Source organism: Mus musculus, chromosome 14, assembly GCF_000001635.26.
Source record: "Mus musculus strain C57BL/6J chromosome 14, GRCm38.p6 C57BL/6J".
Lineage (NCBI taxonomy): Eukaryota > Metazoa > Chordata > Mammalia > Rodentia > Muridae > Mus > Mus musculus.
Genome location: NC_000080.6, coordinates 5,096,655 through 5,110,893, shown reverse-complemented (window position 1 = coordinate 5,110,893; position 14,239 = coordinate 5,096,655). Strand labels below are relative to the sequence as shown.

Here is a 14,239-nt window from a genome sequence, read left to right as displayed (position 1 = left end):
GGCCTAGTCGGCCATCACTGGAAAGAGAGGCCCATTGGACACGCAAAATTTATATGCCCCAGTACAGGGGAACGCCAGGGCCAAAAAGGGGGAGTGGGTGGGTAGGGGAGTGGGGGTGGGTGGGTATGGGGGACTTTTGGTATAGCATTGGAAATGTAAATGAGCTAAATACCTAATAAAAAATTAAAAAAAAAAAAGTGTGCTGGCACTGCCCCAGCTCAGGGCTAAGACTGTTCTTTGAAGGGCATGTAGTTTGACAGTGATCTCCTGTATATTAGTGCCCTCCTCACCTCCATCTTTTTTGATGTCTTTGGTCCATTTTGTTCATCTTCCTATTGACTAGGTACATTTTTTTCCTCTTTACTCATTCTCTGTTTTTCACTTGTATCTTTCCTCCTGTCAGCTGAGTAGGACTTCAGGTAGTTACATTTACGTTGCTATGTGAAAAGCAAGATGATTTTGTGTCCAACTTAATTTCCCAAAGGCAAAAAAAAATCTGCAGGCTTGAAAGAGATGTTGGCTTGAAAAAGGCAACTGGGAGCAGTAAGGTTTCCATTCTTGGTTTTCCTCTTTACCCTTCTGTATGTTCCCTGTGAGGTGGAGTCCCCTTTAGACTCAGTGCTGTAGGTATTTCATATGCATTTCGTAGATATCAATGGTCTGAAAGGACATTGCTATAAACTCTGAATGTGAATAAGTCTGTTTGCGCCTTTTGTTGGCCTGTGAGTACAGTAATCTTTCATTATGCCTCAATGGCTGGAGATTGTTGCTCTACTTTCAAGCTGGCATAGTTAATGGTTGGTCATACGGTGGTACACTCGGATGAGAACTGTCTCCATGACTTTCAGCCATTGAATTATCTCAGCCTGCCTGGCAGCGGTGATGCATGCCTTTAATCCCAGCACTTGAGAGGCAGAGGCAGGCAGATTTCTGACTTCGAGGCCAGCCTGGTCTACAGAGTGAGCTCCAGGACAGCCAGAGCTACATAGAGAATCCCTGTCTCAGAAAAAAAAAACCAAAATACCAAAAAAAACACCCAAACAAACAAACAAAAAGAAAAAACAAACAAACAAAACCCCCCAAAACAACAATAAAACAATTATCTCAGCCAAGGTCAGAAATCTTTGTGTGTCAAAAATGTCTCCTGAGTAAGATATGGATTTCTTATTTTGTTTGACATTCATGTATTTTCATTGTTAATTCTGAATGGCTTTAAATTGTTCTCTAAATTTGGCAAAAGTGTGCTAAACACAGAACACAGTCAGCTGATGAGTACCTTGCTTTTAATTAATCATGAAAGTAGCTTTAGAGTGAGGCAATTTTGACTTCTGTTTTTCTTCCTTTATGAGATATAGTTTAGGCAATTAAAAGATTATTATCTGATATGCTTGTGTACGACTTTAATCCCACCACTTGGGAGGCAGAGGCAGGTGGATCTCTCTGAGGTTGTAGCCATCCTGCTTTATGTTGTAAGTTCCCCGGACATCCAGGGTTACACTGACAGACCTTGTCTCAAAAAAACAGAACAAAATAAAAAACCCACCACCACCAAAACTAATAAACGGACAAACAAACAAAGCAACATTCTACCACCGTGGATTATTATTAATTTTTTAATCATGATTTCTCCAGGGAGGAGACAATAGGGCATTTGGTCACTGACTTTCAAATTGTAAATCATTTTGTCTTGGGAGGTCATGGGAGTTTCTACCTAGTGTTTTAAACAGAAACAATAAACTACAAGGTATCATTAAGAATCTCCAGCCTCTGTTTTGTGTGCAAATATTGGGATCTAGGTCCAAATAAGATGAGAAGGGAGAAGTAAGACCAAAGGTTTCCAGACAAGTTGGAGGCCAAGAGGAACATCTGCAATCATCTGGGGCAGAACTCTGCCTACTTTCCTAAAGATCAAGTGCCAAAGATGACTACCTTTGGGGCTATTAGGATTCCCTCAGAATGGCTCATCTCTGAGAATGATGGTCCAGGGAAAAAGGTAGAAGAGGGATGGAGTGATGTTTGTCAGAGGGTTCAAAATTTCTGTCAGACTGATTAAGTAAGGTCTGGAGTATAGAAAAAGTTGATTTTGACATAAACTATGTACAAAGCAAAGATAAAAAAAAAAAGAAAGACTTGCATCCCAAAGGTCCATCATTCTCCTCGAGTCTAAGTGTTTGTGCTCACCTTTACCAGAACTCTGGAGACCTGTGTTCATCCAGGTCTCAGGGCTCATCCAAAACACAGACCTGAACCAGCTGTGGCCAAGTGTTCCTGTGTTGTTGGCTGACCTCTGCCTCAAGCTTCAGAGACACTGGAGGGGCAGCCTTGGCCTTCAAGCGCCAGACATTCCAGGTCCTCTGCCAGCTAATGGAGTCTTCCACAGAGGCCTGTCATCTCAAAAATAGAAGCTTGGGTATTCCAAAGATTGGGATGCCACTCTATAGTCATGATGAGTTGGTTACGTGAGACCATACAAGTTAACTAATGTTTGTATGACTGTTTTCCTTATTTGAAAGTGAGTAATGAGATCATCTGAGGAGTGATTGCTAAGAATAAAATCACTGATTAACATGAATGATAGGTCTGTACAGAGCATGGGCTTAATTTTCTGGGTCCAGTGCAAATAGCTGGGAGAGTTCAAAACAAATCCAATAGAATCAACAGGAATACTAACAACAACAATTTTTTAAAAACCTGAGTGCTGGAATCACAGGCATGTACCAACTCTGGCTAACTTTTGTATGCTTTTATAATAAACAAACAAACAAACAAACAAACAAACATCCCTATTCCAGTTCTAGCAGTTGCCTCAGAGAGAGCTGTGTGACACTGCATGCTGCTTCCTTTCCCCAGATAGCTCAGGAGATCTTTTCCATCTTCTATGATCTTCTGCAATTTCTTTCTTCAGAGACTTGAAGTTCTCTTTTTTTCCCTTTTTTTATTTGTGATTTTCTTCATTTACATTTCCAATGCTATCCCAAAAGTCCCCCATATCCTCCCCCTACCACTCCCCTACTCACTCACTCCCACTTTTTGGCCCTGGTGTTCCCCTGTACTGAGGCATATAAAGTTTGCAAGAACAAGGGGCCTCGTCTTCCACTGATGGCCAACTAGGCCATCTTCAGATACATACTCAGACTGAGACATGAGCTCCGGCAGAGGGGGGGGGGATTGGGGGGGAGTGTACTGGTTAGTTCATATTTTGTTCCACCTATAGGGTTGCAGATCCCTTTAGCTCCTTGGGTACTTTCTCTAGCTCCTCCATTGGTGGCCATGTGATCCATCCAATAGCTGACTGTGAGCATCCACTTCTATGGCAGTTTCTAGATGATACATCCTTTCTTCTCAACTCCAAATTTTGTCTCTGTAACTCTTTCCTGGGTGTTTTGTTCCCAATTATAAGAAGGGGCAAAGTGTCCACACTTCGGTCTTAGTTCTTCTTGAGTTTCTTGTGTTTTGCAAATTGTATCTCATATCTTGGGTATTCTAAGTTTCTGGGATAATATCCACTTACCAGTGAGTACATATCATGTGAATTCTTTTGTGATTGGGTTACCTCACTCAGTATGATGCCCTCCAGGTCCATCCATTTGGCTAGGAATTTCATAAATTTATTCTTTTTAATAGCTGAGTAGTACTCCATTGTGTAAATGTACCACATTTTCTGTATCCATTCCTCTGTTGAGGGGCATCTGGGTTATTTCCAGCTTCTGGCTATAATAAATAAGGCTGCTATGAACATAGTGGAGCATGTGTCCTTCTTACCAGTTGGGGCATATTCTGGATATATGCCCAGGAGTGGTATTCTGGGATCCTCCAGTAGTCCTATGTCCAATTTTCTGAGGAACTGCCAGACTGATTTCCAGAGTGGTTGTACAAGCTTGCAATCCCACCAACAACGGAGAAATGTTCCTTTTTCTCCACATCCTTGCCAGCATCTGCTGTCACCAGAATTTTTGATCTTAGCCATTCTGACTGGTGTGAAGTGGAATCTCAGGGTTGTTTTGATTTGCATTTCCCTGATGATTAAGAATGCTGAACATTTTTCAAGTGCTTCTCTGACATTCGGTATTCCTCAGGTGACAATTCTTTGTTTAGCTCTGAGCCCCACTTTTTAATGGTGTTATTGGATTTTCTGAAGTCCACCTTCTTGTGTTCTTTATACATATTGGTTATTAGTCCCCTATCCGATTTGGGATAGGTAAAGATCCTTTCCCAACCTATTGGTGGCCTTTTTGTCTTATTGACGTTGTCTTTTGCTTTACAGAAGCTTTGCAGTTTCATGAGGTCCCATTTGTCCATTCTCAATCTTACAGCACAAGCCATTCCTGTTCTATTCAGGAACTTTCCCCCTGTGCCCATATCTTCTATGCTTTTCCCCACTTTCTCCTCTATAAGTTTCATGGTCTCTGGTTTTATGTGGAATTCCTTGATCCACTTAGATTTGACCTTAGTACAAGGAGATAGGAATGGATCAATTCCCATTCTTCTACATGTTAACCGCCAGTAGTGCCAGCACCATTTTTTGAAAATGCTGTCTTTTCTCCACTGGATGGTTTTAGCTCCCTTGTCAAGGATCAAATGACCATAGGTGTGTGGGTTCATTTCTGTGTATTCAATTTTATTCCATTGGTCTACTTGTCTATCGTTATACCAAGACCATGCAATTTTTGATCACAATGCTCTGTAGTACAGCTTTAGGTCAGGCTACCAACAACAATTTTAAAAACCTTCTGAGGGCTGGAATTACAAGCTTGTACCAAATCTGGTCAACTTTTGTATGTATTTCCACCAGAGGTTCTTTTATCCTGGAGAACAGTTTTTGCTATCCTAGGTTTTTTGTAATTCCAGATGAATTTGCAGATTGCCCTTTCTAATTCATTGAAGAATTGAGTTGGAATTTTGAGGAAGATTGCATTGAATCTGTAGATTGCATTTGACAAGATAGCCATTTTTACTATATTGATCCTGCCAATCCATGAGCATAGAAGATCTTTCCATCTTCTGAGATCTTCTTTAATTTCTTTCTTCAGAGACTTGAAGTTCTTATCATACAGATCTTTTACTTCCTTAGTTAGAGTCACACCAAGGTATTTTCTATTGGTTTTTACTCTTGTGAACAGTGTTGTTTCCCTAACTTCTTTCTCAGCCCATTTCAAAAGACCAAGTCAGAATCAGTGTCAATCTCTTTCTCCCTGAAGATCAGGATGTTAGTTAGCTCTTAGCTGTTGCTCTAGCACTAGGCCTGCCTGTCTGCGGTCATACTTCCAACCATGATGACCTTGGACTATATGAAACTCTAAGCAAGCCCTCAGTTAAAAGCTTCATTGTATCTTACATTGTTTGTAGTATTTCATCACAGTAATAGAACAGTGACTACCACAGGCAGGAAAGAGTTTCTCTCAGCTTACAGTTATAGACCATCATGAACTGAAGTCAGTGCAGGACGCCATGGTGGAGCCCTGCTTACAAGCTTGCTCCTCATGGCTTGTTCAGCCTGCTTCCTTACACCACAGGACCACCTGCCAAGGCAACCCACTTCTTGCAGTGGGCTTAGCCTTACCACATCAATCCTTAATCAAGAAAATGCCCGACAGACTTGCCTACAGGCCAATATTAGACAATTATTTCAAACACCTCATGAGGAAGTTACATCTTTTTTATATTTCTTTTCAGGAACTTCCATGTTGTTTTGCCTGTGGCTCCACCAATTTACATTCTTGCCTGGAGTGCACACAGATATCCTTTGTGAGGCAGTGGACTGTGTCACCAGAGGACCATGACAACCGGTGACATTGCATAGAGTTTTCTATTGTGATGGGGTATCTAGCTAGGCTCTAAGTGATTAGCCAATGAGCTTCCCTCCAATTCTGTGAAAGATATTCAATCTCTGGTTCACCCAGAGTAAGACTTGTGCATTTTCATCTACCCTGAATAAAACAGTTTAGACAAGCAAGGACTGTCTTCTTCATCAAAGACCTGAAGGGTGTGGGGGACAGTGGGCTGTGGGGGGATGGGGATGGCGGGGGTTAGGCTTAGACACACAGAGCTGTGGTTAAGTCTCCTGTAGAGGACCCCTCTTCTAGCCCCTCCATAGTCCTGGCACTCACCTGGAGCTAAGCTGAATTCCCCACACTGGGTTCATATATGGCTACTGGCTCCTGTTCCCAACTACTTGAAGTTCTCAGTGGTATCTGCGTACACAAGAGGATTGGGACAACCATTTTCAACTCATCATGGTTCCCAGGAGCTTCTGGGTGCATAGGACCCCCCCTCCCCCCAACCCTGCTGTTTTCAGCCAGAGAAACACAGGCTGGGCCCCCTATCTGAGACTGTTTCAGCCTTCCCTGAGCAATGTGGCTCAGCACCCCAGGGGCTAGGAAGAAACACAGCCTAATATCCCTGAGTTTTGCCTTCCCCAAGTGGCACATTGGTGGCATTCATGACCCCCAGAGGGAAGGCAGAGACACAGAATGATGCCTTTACTGTATGCTGTCAGCAGGGCCTGATCTCTCTGCTCTGTTTTTGATATCTGTGCTCACAGGTATGGGGTATGAGGCAGAATGTCACTGTGGTTGATTTGCACTTCCTTGGTGCTTAGGAATAACAAACCCTTATCATAGAAATTAACATTTAGAGTCCTACTTGCTATCACGTGCCAACATACATCCTAATAGATTTATTAGTTGGTATGTTAAATGACTTTTTTTTAATAGGAATTTCTTTCTTAGAGCTGCTATTGTGGCAATATCATAACCAAAGTAACTTGGGAAGGAAAGTTTATTTGACTTATACTTCCACAATACAGCTCATCATGGAAGGAATCTGGACAGGAACTCAAACAGTATAGAAATCTGGAGACAGGAGCTGATGCAGAGGCCACTGAGGAATACTGCTTACTGGCTTGCTCCTTATGGCTTGCTCAACCTAATTTCTTATAGAACCTAGGACCACCAGGCAAGTGACGGCCCCACCCACAATGGGCTGGGCCCACATCCATCAATCTAATTAAGAAAATGTCCTATAGGTGTACCAACAGCATGATTTTGTGTTGGCATTTTCTCCATTGAGGTTCCCTCCTCTCAGATAACTTCAGCTGGTGCCAAGTTGACATTAAGTTAGCCAGCAGAGAATTGTTATGGCCAAAAGTTACTTTTCCAATGAAAGCAGTGATTCAGTGAGCTCGTGTCCCTGGAGTTCCCTGACATCAGCAAGTTGCCATCATCAGAACCCCCTTAGCAAATGCTCTCAACAGAACATTCTTTGAATCAGTGGCCAAAGTGGTGTTCCCCTAACAGCCAGAAGACCAGGACCACCAATCTGATCTGCTTGTAGAAGTCACTCTCTAACTCACTTGCAAACATCTGCAGCTTCATAGCAATCCATGCAGCAACCTTTCCTTTGAAACCTTCAAAACCACTACAAGAACAAACCTGAGAGATGAGATTGACCTGAATTAATCTTTTGGTGAAAAAATAAACAGAGAGTAGTACTTCCTCCTTCTCTGGTCCACGAAGAGATCAGCAAGCCGCTATAAAAGTGAACATACAATGCAAAATCAAACCTTAGGAAAGAAATCAGTTGAAACAATTTGTCCTTAGTCAGGAACTCTTTCTTGAATGACTGGAGGACTTTTCCGGATGTCGGCTGGTCCATTTCTCCAGCTGTGAATATGTGATATTTAATGGCAGTAGATGATAGATGAGAGGCTTCATTCAATGTTTCAAAAGATTTTAAATCTCACAGATGAGAACATAGGCAAACCCAAGGTTGAAGTGATATATCTTTTAAATTGATTCTTACAACTACTGCATCATAATGTCACTCTGTTGGGTTGGTTATTTATCTTAGTGCATTGGTTGTAGCTGTGTATCGTGCCGTGGTATCTTTTTCAAATATAAAAGATGAAAAACTTCTTCATTACAATCTACAGCTACAAAAACCTCCAGCAAAGTGGCTGGAGGCTCAGTGGTGGAGCATTTGCCTGCCGAACATGTCCAAGGCCCCAGACTCTAGCATCAGCAACACAAACAACATCAATAACAACAAGCCAACAACAAATGAACCATACAAACTACACACTGTTGGGCTGTAGAGGGAGAGAGTAAACTTAAATAATTTACTGTCACAGAAACGGTAGTTAAGCACCTCAGGTAACTATCACTGTCGTGAGATCCAAAGCACACAAAGATAATAATCAAAATATGGTTCTGAATACAATTTAATGTTTGTTATAATATTAACCGACAAGTAATACACAAATTTGGTAGATACCAGGGAACTTAATACATGTTCATCTCTTTCCTTCTCTCTACCAAAAGAATTATGAAAGAGAGAAAGAGAGAGAGAGAGAGAGAGAGAGAGAGAGAGAGAGAGAGAGAGAGAGAGAGAGAGAGAAAAGACATCAGCTTTTTTCCCCTGAGTTCTTCTGGGTCAGGCCAACTTGAAACTCACTGTATGCTGAGGATGAATTTCTGCTTCCCACATGTCTACCTGTAGAGTTCTGAGATTACAGACACGAGTCACCATACCTACACAGTGCTAGGAATTTAAACAAGGGCTTTGTATATACTAGCTAGGTAAACACTCCACCAACGGTGATACATCCCAACCTGTAATATGCCACATTTTACAGAAAAGAAAAGAAACGAAAAGGAAAGGAAAGGAAAGGAAAGGAAAGGAAAGGAAAGGAAAGGAAAGGAAAGGAAAGGAAAGGAAAGAGAAAAGGAAAGAAAAAAGAAAAGGCAGGTACATTTCTAGATAGTAGGCAACAACTTTATTACTAACCTGAGATAAGAGTTGGTATCTGGTTTTATTACCACAATTGTTGCTCCACAAGGAGAGAAAAATAATTAAAGCTTAAAATAATATGAAAAGTGAAGCCAGCTGACAATCGTATGGAGAAGGAAGCATCTGGTTTGGACTCAGGAAAAAGCCCACTCAGATAGAGCCCCCCTTCTCCCCGCACGCCATGGGTCACCTTGGGTAAAGGAGACTTGGTTGGCTGGAGGAAGAAAAGGCCCAGGAGCTGTCTTCCTGCAGACTTCCAGGAGAACAGAAAGAAATGCCTGGATTCCAGTCAGCTTTGCTGAGTTCTTGGAGAGGACCTTCATGCCTACAAAGGAAAAGGTGAAACCTGAAGATACAGCTCCAAGTGACAAGGCTTGCTCTGAGGCTATGATAGCTGATGAAGAATTATGTTCCTCTTAAAGGCAATAAGAAAAGACCTGAAGAAAAATGAAGATTTAGGTACTCACAAAAGACTACCGCTTGCTTTCTTCCTGCTTCATTCTGAATATTGTCCAAAGATCAAGAGTGAATCACCGGGCTTGTCCACTGGGAATGTAGCAAGGAAATTGGGTGAGATGTGGTCTGAGCAGACAGCCCAAGATAGACCACCATGTGAAGAGAAGGCAGCTGAACTAAAGGAAGAATGAGATACAGGATATTGCATGCCTTGAGAGGGCAGAGGTGATGCAAGATAGAAGGGCCCTAGTGGGCCAGGAGGCTCAAGGAAGAATGAAAAGATGAAGAAGGGGAGGAAGAGGAGAAGGAGAGGAGAAGATGGAGGAGGAAGAGGAAAAGGAGGATGTAGAAGAAGAAGGAGGAGTAGGATGCTAAAGAGAGGGGAGGAGGAAGAGGAGGAGCAGGAGGAGGAGGAGAAAATGAGGCAGAGGAAAACCAAATGGTTAGTCTGCGATTCCCATGGAACTTGTGGAGGCCCAGTTACTTATTTCATTACAAATGTGAACCTTAAGTACGGCTTAACACTGGCTTCTGTATAAATATCATGCAGTTTTTTGTTTTGTAGAGGATCCCTACCTACTTCAAGGCTCAGGAAACAGTATTGAAGAAGCTATGGAAAGAGTGAGTGTAAAAACCTGATGAATGGTGAGGAATACTGTGAGAGGCTGGCCTCTGAACACACCATGGCTGTTACACACACACATTCACAGCAGCTGTGTTTACCCATGCAAGCCCTTCACAAGATCCAGAGAGTTAAACTTTCCATTGTGGAGGGGGAGGGATTCTCAATACCCCAACCCCATCCCTTGCTGAGTTGCTAATGGCAACTGATAAAAGCTAAAGGACAGAGAGCCACTTTTCTTTGAGAAAGGTGGCCATTGGCAGGTTTCCCACGCCCCTTTGTATGCCCAGCAGGCATGCACGAATACAGGCAGCACCAGTTGGACTTAGTGGATGATTTTATTAAACAACATGAAGTTGGGAGGGATACAGGAGACTTGTTGAGGGAAGGGTGTTGATCGAAGCATATGGAAGACAGGCTAGGGGCAGGAGGTGATGGTGGTAAGGCTAGAGGGAGTAACCAAGGAATGACTACAACTAAGATACATTGTATACACGTATGAATGGATTTTATTGAATGTTATCAGGATGTAGCTCAGTAGTGGGTGCTTGCAGTGCTAACTTAATATTCACAAGGTCCTGAGTTCAATCCCTAGTACTGTGGTAGAGAAAGAAGTTTTCAATACAGTCTGTAGCTCCCCCTCCCCCCAGGGTTTGTTTATGTGTTCATTTGTTAATTTGAAGCAGTTTTTCTGTCATCAAGCTAGGCTTACGCTCACACAGATCTCCCTGCTCCTGCCTCCTTGGTGATGCAGTAATGGTTACTCCACCACCATCTGCAAGCTGGAGGTTTTTTGGAGGCTACTATATACTTAGATTTTTAAAGTTTTGATGTTGAGTGTTCATAAATACTTAGTAGTTTCTTTAATGACTTGGATGTGGTAACACGCCAACTTCATAGGCATTCATACTACTAGTATCTCCTTTTTAAGGATGTTTGTAATACAATTGTGAACATTAAAATATAAAAAATATAACTAGAGACCATCATGAATAATGTACATACTAGTTTATAAACACAAGGTAAAATGTGAGGTGTGACATCACTGCTTTTCTTTGCATCCTCCACTCTTTCTCCTTGCTCTGTTCCTCCTTTATATAACCTCATAGAAGTAAGGAAGGGAAGAAAGGAAGGAGGGAGGGATGGAGAGGGGGAAAGAGGGAGTGAGAGAGGGGTAGAGGGGTGGATGGAGGAAGAGATGGAAGTAAATGGAGGAGGGAAGGGAAAGAGGAAACCCACAAACACTGTAAAAACAAAAGAATTATTCAGGGGCTCATGGTATCAACACTGTTCTCACAACAATGTATTCATTGTGAAACCATCTAAACATGTTTTCAAACATTGTTATACAATAGTCTCATCATTTCCCTCCAATCTTTAAAGCCACTAAGAACTGATAGACCTCCCTTGCATTCTAACATACTGTTCAACCCAAAACATTCCAAATCTGTGGAAGTGAAAACGAAAAACAAAATAAAACACAACATAGCCCGAGTTCTGCAAGAGAACCCAGTTTAAGGAAAAGGTAATTCAAAATTCCTGATACTTATTCAATCTTCAGAAATCAATTGAAAGGGTGGGAAGGATCAGGGGTTCAAGGCCTTTGAGAGACATTGCCTCAAAAAGCCAAAGGAATAAAAACTACTTGCACCTTTGTGCCTATGTTACCCAGAACTAATAGTGTCTCACTTGGATCCCCTGAGTGGCAGCTGTCACTCAGTTGAAATCTGAGTTTCTCTATGGGCCTTACAGGAGAGAGTGTCATCATGGTACCCCTGGGGTTGTTATGGTGGATGTGAAGAGAACATCTACTTCATCCCTCAGCAGTGCTGTGAGAATGTCAGGGAGACCACATGGTGTGCCCTTACTGAACGTATTGCCTGATCAACATAACCTTCTTAGATAACAGTCGCCTGTCCATACTTTACCAAAACAAAGCCTGAGACAGACTGTGAAGAACATAAGAAAAAGAACAGTACACAAAATTAAACCCAGGAGAGAAATGGAGAAAGTGGGCAGAATGACACAGGCACACATTTACAAAGCACCTGCCTTGCTCTGGAAACAGACCGAGTCAGATATGATTGGCCAGAGCAGTGGTTCTCCTCCTTCATAATTGTGACTCTTTAATACAGTTCCTCATGGCCTGAACCATAAAATTATTTCCATTGCTACTTCTTAACTGTAATTTTGCTACCGTTATGAGTCTTAATGTAAATATCTGATATGCAGGGTATCCTGTACAGGGGTTGTGACCCACAGGTTGAGAAAGAACCACTGACATCGTGGTTGACAAAGCTGAGGCTTTCAGTGCATTCTAAACACGTGATATGCAAAACATTAAAATTATGAAGCTGCAGAAACTCCATGCTTACAGAGGCATTATAAGATCCTCCTCTTTAAAAAAGATTTTAAAAGTGGTGATGTGTGGTACAGAAAATGTTCTCAAAAGAATGTGATGGCCGTGGGGGTAAAACTACCATTCAAGGAGCTGAAATAAAGATGGTCACTATTTCTAAGCTCCCCTGGGCTAGCACCACCTCTCTGTCTCTGTCTCTCTCTCTGTCTCTGTCTGTCTCTGTCTGTCTCTCTCTCTCTCTCTGTCACACACACACACACACACACATACCTATGCACTTATTTCTCACTCTGGGGCTTTTTGTTTTACAGATGTGGGTGTTTTTTGGGTTATTTGGGTTATTTTTATAAGGAGACAGGGTCTGTTATGTTCTTCCCACCTAATCCCTGACCTCAAACCATCCTCCTGCCTCAGTTTCCTGAGTAGCTGAATCTACAGCACACACCACCACGTTTGGGCATTTCAGACAGATGAGAGTACTTTTCTACCTAGTGCTTTCTTGACAAACATTTATTTTTATTTTTGTTTAGCTTTGCTTTTCTGAGATAGGGTTGAGCTTCATAGTCCTGACTTTGGATCAGGCAGACCTTGACATTGTTGGTGAACGTTTTTTTCCTAATGTGTAGTTTGCCAATTTGTCCTATTGGCTATGCCCTTTGTCTTATAGAAGCTTTTCAGTTTCTTGTGGCCCATTTATAAATTTTGATGTTAGAGTCTGAGCTATTGGACTTCTGTTTATGACATTTATCCCCATTCCCATGAGTTTGACGGTCTTTCCTGCTTTCTCTTCAGTTAGATTCAGTGAATCTGGTTTTATGTTGAGTTCTTTAATTCACCTGGCCTTGAGTATTGTGCCAGGTGACAAATATGCATCTACTTTCATTTTTCTACATACTTACTCCAAGTTAGACCAGCGACATTTATTGAAGATGTTTCTTTTTGCATTGCATATTCATGACTTTGTCCATGATCAAGTGTCCATCAGTCTAGTTTAATTTCTCTGTCTTCAAATCATTTCTTTTTCTATTTTAAAACACTTTAATCTTACATTTCAAATGTTAGCTATTTTTCCGGTTTTCTGCCTAAAACCCACTTACCTCATGCCCCTTTGAACTGCTTCTATGAGGGTGCTCCACCACACAGTGCTCTCTTGCTAGCCTAGCATTCCTATACACCGGGGCATGGAGCTTTTAAAGGACCAAGGGCCTTTCCTCCCATTGATGTCCAACAAGGCTGTCATCTGGCACACATGTGCCTAGAGCCATGGGCCAGTCCATGTGTGATTGGTGGTTTAGTCCCTGGGATATCTAGGGGATATGGTTGGTTGATATTGTTGTTCTTCCTATGGTTGCAACCCCCTATAGCTCATTCAGTCCTTTCTCCAACTCTTCCACTGGGGACTCTATGCTCATTCCAAAGAGGGGCTGCAAAAATGTGCCTTGGTATTTGTCACTCTCAGGTGGAGCCTCTGAGTAGACAACTGTAGCAGGCTCCTCTCAGAAAGCACTTATTGGCATCTTCCATAGTGTCTGGCCTTGGTGTCTGTATGTGGGATGGATCTCCAGGTGGGGAAGGCTCAGGATGGCTTTAGCTTCATTCTCTGCTCCACACCTTATCTCCACATTTCCTCCTGTGTTTGCTGGCCTAAAGGGTCCTGGATCCACCAACAAGGGGCTTACTCTATAGAGGCTCAATTTTACCAAGAAAAGGATTGTTGCAGAATCATACCATGGAACCAAGAAGTTCAACTACAGTATCTTAGGTCCAGCAGACCTGGTAGAGAACTGAAGACCTGAGCTATCTGGGGAAAGGAAGCAGTATGCAGTGTCACACAGCTCTCTCTGGGGCAACTGTTAGGACTGGAATAGGGATGTTTGTTTGTTTGTTTGTTTGTTTGTTTATTATAAGGCAGAGTTGGTACATGCCTGCAATCCTAGCACTCAGAAGGTTTTTAAAAAGTTGTTGTAGTTAGTATTCCTGATGTTTCTATTGGTTTTGTTTTGAAATCTCCCAGC

General features: G+C 42.2%; 1 long non-coding RNA gene across 1 annotated transcript in view; it reads left to right on the top strand.

The window, feature by feature from the left end:
• The window catches only part of Gm26552, a 116,695-nt gene extending 110,844 nt beyond the window's left edge, over window positions 1-5,851 (top strand). The window contains exon 4 of the long non-coding RNA XR_003950946.1: window positions 5,674-5,851. This is a non-coding gene — a long non-coding RNA (predicted gene, 26552). The remainder of the gene's footprint in view (window positions 1-5,673) is intronic.
• Window positions 5,852-14,239: the final 8,388 nt, after the last annotated feature.